The sequence below is a fragment of the Crocodylus porosus genome, unplaced genomic scaffold, assembly GCF_001723895.1.
Source record: "Crocodylus porosus isolate Cpor-Errol unplaced genomic scaffold, CroPor_comp1, whole genome shotgun sequence".
Classification (NCBI taxonomy): domain Eukaryota; kingdom Metazoa; phylum Chordata; order Crocodylia; family Crocodylidae; genus Crocodylus; species Crocodylus porosus.
In genome coordinates, this window is record NW_017728921.1 from 12927964 (window position 1) to 12937095 (window position 9132).

Here is a 9132-nt window from a genome sequence, read left to right on the forward strand (position 1 = left end):
ACCGCGCCTCCCTGGCACCGACAATCGTGCCCCTGGCACTGTGCCCCTACTGGGCACTGGGAACCCCCAAGCTGTTGGGGAGCTCCCTTGAGGCCTCCTCGCTCCCCTACAGCCTCACCCGGTCCTCCGGTATAAACTGTAACGTAAACTCAAGCCCTCCGGCTACAACATAAACAGAGGCTCCACACACCTAACAATAACTCCAAGCCCTGCCAGGGCTCTCAGTACTACCTCCCGTCAGGGTGATCCTGTTCCCCGCGTCATCACAGCCTGTTAGTGGGCTAAGGCTGCAACCACCAACCCAGGCCACTCAGCTCCAGCCACAGAGCTCCTACTCCTCCAGCAGCCAGAAGGGAACTGTGTGTCAGGCTCCGGCCTAAGCTGGTTATAAAGGCCTGGCCCTGCCCCCTTCCGGCCATGTGACCACCTGGTTGCCCCGGCAACCAGGCACCTGAGCTGCCTGGGTGATTGACAACTCTGCCAATCACCCTCACACTCACGGGGCACCTGTGTGACTCCGTGACACCAAGGGTTCAGCTTCAAGAAGATTCTGCATGTTGGCATTGATACATCCTTTGCCATGTCTCTTAATAGTTCATGCCCAGCATTCAGGTAGATTCTTTGCATTACTGCACCTCAGCACACTTGTCTTGGGAGTGGCATCAACACCAATAGTCAGCCCTTTGTATAGGAAGTTATACAATATCAATATAAGTAGTGCACAAGATGTTTGCAAAGGGTGTTGGTTAGCTGCTTTGTAAAGTCTACAACTAAATCCAGACAGTGTAAATTTTGAAACCACAGAGCACAGAGACAGATTATGCTTTGGGTAACTCACACAGATGATACCCCAGAGATATATATAGGACATGCATAGTTTCAGTGTACCCAAGCACATCTCTAAGCTGTCTTGATAGTCAGATGCTGTTTTAATGTTATGAGAAGTTTTACTGTTGTATTATTTTTTCATACTACTCTCTGTATAGATTGACTGTAAATTATATGGATCAAAATGATTTTTTATATAAGTAGTGAAATTTGTATATAGGAGTGGACAGGCTGATGATATCTTAGAGCAGAGAATCAGGAGTTTCTCTTACAATTTTCCATTATAAACTTGACACTCACCTTTGACACACTTCCATCCCCATAATATCCACCCACCCTTGCAAAAAAGAAAAGAAAAACCCTGCCAAACCAAAGGTTTTTTTAATTCCACAAAATAGAAGTGTCAGGCACTCTCCAGTCCACTAAGAATTTGGGTATTCCTATTGATTTTACATGGAAGAGACCCTATGGCAGTGGTAAGCATCTGCCTCCAGTGGGTAACAGTATAAAACCCGCGCTGTCAGAGTATTCTGTTCACAGCAGCAGACTTATGAAACAGCAACCATCAGTAAATGCTTCTCTGCAGCTGCTTCCTGTTTCTGCACTTTCATGTCTGAAACACACTCTAAACATCAAATGCTACTATATATAAATATATGCTTTTTTTAGGGGACACTAAAGCATTAAGCCTTAACCTCTTTGAAGTCCTCTAACACTGATAACATTTTATGGATACTTCATTGTGACAATGATTCTGAAATGCTCAGTCCTAAAATTTTGCTGTTCAGGTTTGTGTGGGTTCAGAAAATTAGACAAACAATCTCTGGCTTTCTGTGATGGAGGTTTAGAAGATTATAATCTCCTCTTCTGCTCCAAGCCCTTGCAACTCAGTTGCATATCTAAAGGTTACTAAATATATTACTTTGCTACCACATCCAAACAATATTTTGAGCAGTGGTTTCTGTGTGAATGTATATGCAAACTATAAAATATGTACCAGTCCGAGGGAACAGAAATGAACACTGACTGCAAGGAACTGAGTTCACACCAATTGCTGATCTCTGGTTTGCAAAGGGTAGAAGGAATTCTGTTCAACTGCAGCCTCAGGCCTCAGAATGATTTCAAAGAGAAAAAAAACCTGCTCTTAAGACAGATATATTGTGTATTTGATTTGCATTCCTTTCTTCATGGTCCACACAGTTAAGTTGTGCCTTCCCCCTCTCAAATTTCTCCCGTTGAAAAGCAATACTGTTCATGTTGTTCTCCTGCCATTTCCGCTGGACCCTCAGTTTCCAGGATCTAAATTCTGATTGCCTCCAAATTTTCACCAGCACAACTGAGACCAGTCTGCCTGGCTTAAAATAGACCCCACTACATTTTGGTGCTGTCTCACTTTTGTCACTGGGAGGGATTTAGGTCAGATGCTGAATCATTGTGTCAAGGCTGGAGAAGATATTTTTGCTAAAGAAATTAAGCCACTTTAAGCTTTTTTCATATGAGTGTGTTTCCCCTGTCCACCACTTCGTGTCTCTGTCCCACACTTATGCTGTGGTAGGCTCAGAGGCTGCATTATAGTTCCTTTTTCATGGACATTTTACAGATCAACAGTGGCACCCAGGGGTTAGACAAGTGTATCACAGACATGTGCATTAGCTATAGCCTAGTTTTTTTAATCCCTCTCTTTTGCACTCTTTAGCTTTTAGTTTCTTCTCAAGTATCTTAAAATAGACTAAACTTAGATTCCGTTTCACTGTAGCAAAAGGCATTAACCCCTAACATATTAAGGAACTACGTATCTTGTCTTATAAGTCATCTTGAGGCAATGAAGAAAAGTAAAATCCTCAAATCTTAGCACTATGCCCTGTAAATGCCACTCTTCTAGTTTCATCCATTGTCAATCGATCCATCTCCCACTGTTCTGAGAACTACCCTAGATTTTTTGCCAGTGCTAGTCCCTTATCCTCCCAGGGACTGCCTCCCAATTTTCCTCCAGCCCGTGTCCAGCCACTTCCCTCTTTCCTCCCATCTCCCCTGACTCACAGTCATCACCTTTCCCTGTGATCACTCATCTAGACAAGGGCTCTACAGTGCCAAGAGGACATGGGGAACCTCTCTCTTAGAAGCTGGCCTTTCTAAGATGCCAGTCATGAGCACTGTGGACAAGGTTTGTGCCTTGCTGTACCTGGCTAGATGACTTTCCTATACCCAGGGTATGTCACTTATAGAAATGCCTCAGTTGTCACATTCAGACGTTTCTCCTCAGTCCCTTGAGTTATAGGAACTGGTTTACTTTGGAGTCTCAGTGCCATTAATGGCACGTATCTTGCAGTCCCTGTGAAGTATCCAGTAGTCAGGTTCTAAATTCTTTTCCTGGTACAGGCTGATGCAGCTCTATTGGCTGTACTGCAGTAGCACCAGCTTCCACCACAGCTGAATCTGGCCCACTGCTATAAGAGTTTGACACCAGTGATAAGCGGCAAGTCAAATCCACTCTTTGTGGTATTGCCATTTAAGGCACTGGAGCTAAAGGAAGAGTAAGCTTGGCTTAGCATCTGGATAACTTTCCAGTGCTGGACAATGAAGATGGATGCTATTGCTCACTTGATTTGGTGCAGCATTTAGATGTCATTCTAGTGTGATTACGCATGACCAGTTGGGTATTCTGACTGTAGCACATCAGTCCAGTGCCTCTTTTTTTGTTAAGTCTGCGTATTGCGGCACTTGTGTACTTTGAGATCTCACTGGTGCTTGATAAGTGAAGAATGATATTTTTTAAATCAATAATTCGTATTACTACTTTTGGTTTGAAAAACCTCCACCAGGGGTTGAATGCAATGATTAAAAATACGATTTTTAAAATGCTACCCCAGGGTGAACATGCAGACAGTCATATTCATTAAGACTGATAATTGTCTATTTAACTTTAGTTATTTTGTTATTTATTTTGCTGATACTCTAATCTACTGGTTCAATGTATTTATTGTGTGTCATCCTCTAGCACCAGGTCCATCTAACAGGAGAGCAGCGTTCTACTGCTACCAGCTAATAGAGTTATTCTGTTAGCTCACGCAGTGAAAACCTATGGTATTACTGCTATAGATCTAGAGCCTGTCCCAGTGATGAATCCTGCAGGGAAGTTTGCTGTGCTCAGCTCTGAGGTGTAGTTGTTTCCTGTTATCATGTCATTTTGTTTTGGAGGCTTTCAAGCAAGGTGCTCAAAAACGCTGTTCAGCTGAATTTTTGGTGTGTGGCCTTTGACTGCATTGTGATAAAGCTAGGGGACCTGTAACATCTCCTTAAACTATTAAAAATAATTGGCTTAAAATGTAAAAAGGTACCACTGCTGATACAGAGCAATGCAGGCCCTAGTTAGCAGGGCTGTGCTAGAACGGTGTGGAGAAGGGAGGGGGAAATGAAGCATGCGAGTCATATGGAAGTTCCCGCAGACGTCCTGTGAGCCCAGGCTCATGGTGATGTGGTGTGTGAGCTCACTTAGCTGAGCCTCCCAAAAGGAGTGTGTGCACTTGTATTTAGTGCACTGTGTATACTAAACAGGCAGTCTGAGCCCTCTAAAGACTGGAATATGTCGCAAGGCAAATGAAGTCTTCCATGAGACCCAGTGCTCATATCTCCTATTCCCTGTAATTTACCCAACCCAGCACCAGGGCAATATTTGATCCCATTGCCGCCATCCTTATCAAGAATGGGGGACTGATTCTGATCTTCAGCTGCTGTAATCCAGGAGCAGCTCCATCAAAATCATTGGGGTTGCTTTGGGGTAAAATGGGTGTATCTGAGATCACAAGGCCTGAGTGTAAAGTTCTTCACTGACCAGTAAAAGTGTTTCAAAGTAGCCGTAAATGAGCCCTGTTGGGAAGGACAGCATATAAATCAAGCCCTCTCCCAGGGAATAATCCTATTGCAAAGGAATTCCTCAAGTGCAGAGCTAGCTGCTCTTGCTCAATCCACTTCAGCCTGCAAGAGGTCTGGCACAGGACATGGTTGTTGGGGGTTCCTGTGCCTTGGCTTGCCACCGGGAACATGTAGGCAATGGCATAGGATCAACCTTAGTATGAGGTGGCCATAAAGGACTTGTGGTGCTCATTTGGAATGTGAAATTCTTACCAGAATGAGTCTGTATCTAGGTTCTTTACCCGTAACTTTTCAGGGAGCAGAAGCAAATCCTTAGCCCATCGTTTGTAAAGAGAATTTGTTAACTTTCAGAGAAAAAATTAAGAAAATAAAGTAATTAGACTCATAAAAGCACATCTGATATGGAGAAAACGTGCTTTTTAACAGCACTTTCAGCTACCCCAGGCGGGTTTAATCAGTATCCATCATCTGCATGTATAACAATTACAGATGACTATTTATCACAAAAAGGAAAGAGTCTGTGTCATTTGATCCAAACGTGTTTAGATATATACTGTGGGCTTATTGCTGGCCTTCTTAAAGGAAATATTGATGTAATTCGCTGCTGCTTCAGATCCAGCACAAACGGGATGTTCCATTCATTTTTAACTGTTCGGTCATGAAATGGGGCTTGTATAAGCTCATTAGGTTTTAAAAAAAGCCAAGGAAAACATTGTATTTGAGCAATACTCTACTTGTGACTCAACTCATCCAAAGAAATGAGTTTTGAAGCTGAGGCTGGCTCTTTGACCATATCTGACAGCGTAATTTAAGGGGAAACATAATCAAACGAGATATTTGAGCTGAGTAAATGCTGTATAAAATTTTCCATTAATATTTATTTGTTCACTTCAGTCCTGCTCTTGCCTCATTTATCTTCTGTGAGCACTCAAGAGATCAAGTTGTACTTGCAAAAAGCAAATGGCAAAGTTACACAAGGGATTTTTGTAGAAAGTGAACTTCATGTAGGTATGTGCAAGTGTTTGTGCTTTGCATACTTGTTTGATCAGGGGGCAAAAATTATACAATGTGACTTTATTGCCTCATCAGAAACAATTTCAAGGCTCATTCCTGGAGCACTCGTGGAAACCTGTTCATGCCCAAGTCATAGTGTGAAAATGTTTTGCAAAGGAAGTAACAAATGTACATGGAGAAAATATAATCTGCCCACAGGTGCACCAGGAGCATGAATGAACTCATTTGCTGGATGTATTATTCCATGTGAATCATTCACTCAGCACTTTGAGATGTGATGATGAAAGCAATGTATCCAGGGGGAGTCCAACTTCCTACCTCTGTTGCAGCACGTCGGGAGGATATCATGGTGCTCCCAAACCTGCAGCAGATGTCAGAGCAGGAAAGTGCCTTCTGGTTTGCAGCTCACATCAATTTCTCAGGGCCAATCATTCAGCACTAGCGCCTACTGCCAGGGCCACGATTATCCAAAGACAGAGCCTCCTTAGAGATTTTGTGCTATTGGTTGACTGCAGCATCAGGATGACCCACAGGGTGCATACTGCTTCCCTGCCTACACCTTTCAATCCCAGGTTGGCTGGGTGCCATTGCAACGCTGGTCTACATTTTTGGGATTTGAGATGCATGTACAAAAGGTGGCATACAGGTATAAAGTCATATTCTTATTTACAGACAAAGGGTGTAATCTTTCACTGAGCATGAAAACTCCATTTCTCCGCATTTAAGATTTGCCCATAACTTTGCTTTCAGCTCCCAGGCTCTGTCACAGTTACCAGCTGTGGAAGATTGGAAGAAATTCCCTTTTTATCAACAACAGATAGCCTACTTGTGCAAATAAATTAATCACTAACAATTGATGTATGGCGTTCTATCCCTACCTAGGCTAAGTATGTCCCCTATTTTTCCCTGCCCCCATCATCCCAGAGAATAAAGAAAATGCCCCCTGGATGTTCTGCATTATTTATATAGTCCAGTCACCAAAATAGCTGAGATTCACTGAGGGTTGGGATTAACCAAGAACTGTATGTATCTTCTGTATATTGTTCTCATGAACATATTTCTTATGTTTCTCTCATTGCATGCATTAAAATGCACTCTACTGAACAGGACTGAATGGAGCCATGCAGTACTCCTGATGGGAGACTGCTACTGGCAGAAATCCATCTGCCAGAATCCCATGAGTGATGGGTGGGAGACTTGCAGGAATATGTGGAGGAACATTTGCCCATCATGCATACAAAACAAGAGGCTTCTCCTCCAAGCAAATTATTTATAGGCATATATATTTTCAGGCCTGAGCCCCTAAAGCTTGTAGTAAAATCCTAGGAAGGTAGTTGCTTCCAGCTGCTACTTTTCAAGGACTTGGATTTCAGTCATTTAAAAACAAAATGTTTCAGGTTACCAACCTCAAGCCCATGTGATTGTGAACCCAAGGGCTACCCAAAAGCCTTTTGATAGTTATGAAAGGCCTATGACATTTATGAAATAAAGCCTTTTGAAAATTATAAATATGCAAATGTTAAATCATTCTCAAACTGGAAAACCGTTATTATTAATTATTGTCATTAGCCTTTTCATTGGGTAAATCCATCCAATTTTGCTTCCCAGGTCTGGCTTCTGAAATTAAGAGTTTATAACAGATGCTAACGTGACATTACCTAATTTAAGTTCTAATAAATAATGGTGTGTCACATCAGAAGAGCTTAATTAGGAGCAGATGGCCTAAAAAATGGAAACATAAGCAAAGCATTTTAGTGTAATCCTTATGAAGGAAAATAAAAGGGGGGTTGGTATTTGATTATATTGCCTGTAAATCATATCCCACCTATTTTTTTGCTTGAGATCAACAATAAACTTTTTTTTGCTAACTAAGCACAGGTGCTGCTGATTGTTCATAATGATACAACTCTGAGCACAGTAATGATAGTGTATGCATTTTCTAAATCCTGATTAGTAAGCAAGATCCAGCTTTTGCAGCAATACATGTTAACTTTCCATAAGTCATGTTTTTCGGGCTGATCTGTCCTTGTAAGGCACATCTTTTTCCTTTTTCCTTTTTGGAAAGAAAATAAGTTTGGGACTATAGGCTTGTTAAACTTTATCCAGTTATTTTATCTCCTTCAAGAACAAATGGCTCTTTGGCCATATGTTGGTTGGTACAGCTGCACTTGGTCAGATGCCATTGCATTGCGCTGAATGATGGTAGCCTGAATGCAGAGAGAGCTTGGGATCAAGTGGTTGGACAACAGGCCTCTGAGAAATTCTTTGTTCTTTGTTTGGTTTTGCCTTTGGCTTGCCATGTGACCGTGGTCAGCCGTAGAAAGTCTAGTTCAAAAGACCTTATTTGCTTCTTTACTTTAGAAAAATAACTGGGGACAAGCTTGACTTAGGGTCTCCAAATCCCACTCTCTCTTTTTGGAAACAAACAGTTAAACCCTTTGTTTCTGCTTTCAAGCTGCAGTCAGACTATACAGGCAAAGCCCTGCAATAAAAGATTTTGTGAGGGAAATGATGCTAATTATGAGCCTGGAGAAACTGCAAGACATTCAGCCACATGTATGACATTCTCTGTTGGCGACACCATAGAAATAGCAGCTGCAGACAGAATTTAGCCAGACGAGCTTTTCAAAAGCTGTTCTTCATAATATAGAGACTAAGGCCCAGAATCAGCAAGGTCCTTAAGTGCATTGCTAACTTTAAACAGGAATAATCCTACAGAAGTCAATGGGGCTGTTAGTATTACCAAGCCCCAGTGCTAAAAAATAAGTCACTTAATGCAAGGGTTAAGTGGGGTTTATATAGGCTCCAGTGGCTGGCTGAACTTCACCCTTAGCCTCTGGGCTTCTGCACCTAAATAGAAAGCACAGAGAGATTAATTTGGCCCAGTGTTCATAAGGGTGGGGGGGGGTTATCAGAAAAAACATTTTATGTGCATAGTGATATCTGATAAGAGGAACAGAAAATAGCCCTCTCATTACTCACAGAACAGAGCTCTCCATGGGACCCAGCAGTGCTAACTCCTGCCAGCATGCCTTGGGAGACATCACTTCCAATTAGGAAGAGTTAGTACAGTTTCTACTCCTATTCAGTTTTTGGCTTCTAAAAGCAAAATGCAAAATGAAGGGTGGGTCTCATTTACAACAGCCATGATCTGGGATAGTTCCACTAAGTTCTGCCAAATTTACACTGATATAACAGGCCTGTCCTAAAGCACGCTCCCAAATAGGAGTCTCCCAGCTTTGCTTCACTCGTGTCCCAAATACATTACTTCAATTGAGATTTTGACGTTGTTATTTCTATTATCATAGAACCACTGAGTGGGAAGGGACCTAGACAGATCGAGTCCGACCCCCTGCCATGGGCAGGAAGGAGAACTGGGGGTGGCAGGGGTCATAAGACCCCAGCCGGGTGCCTGTC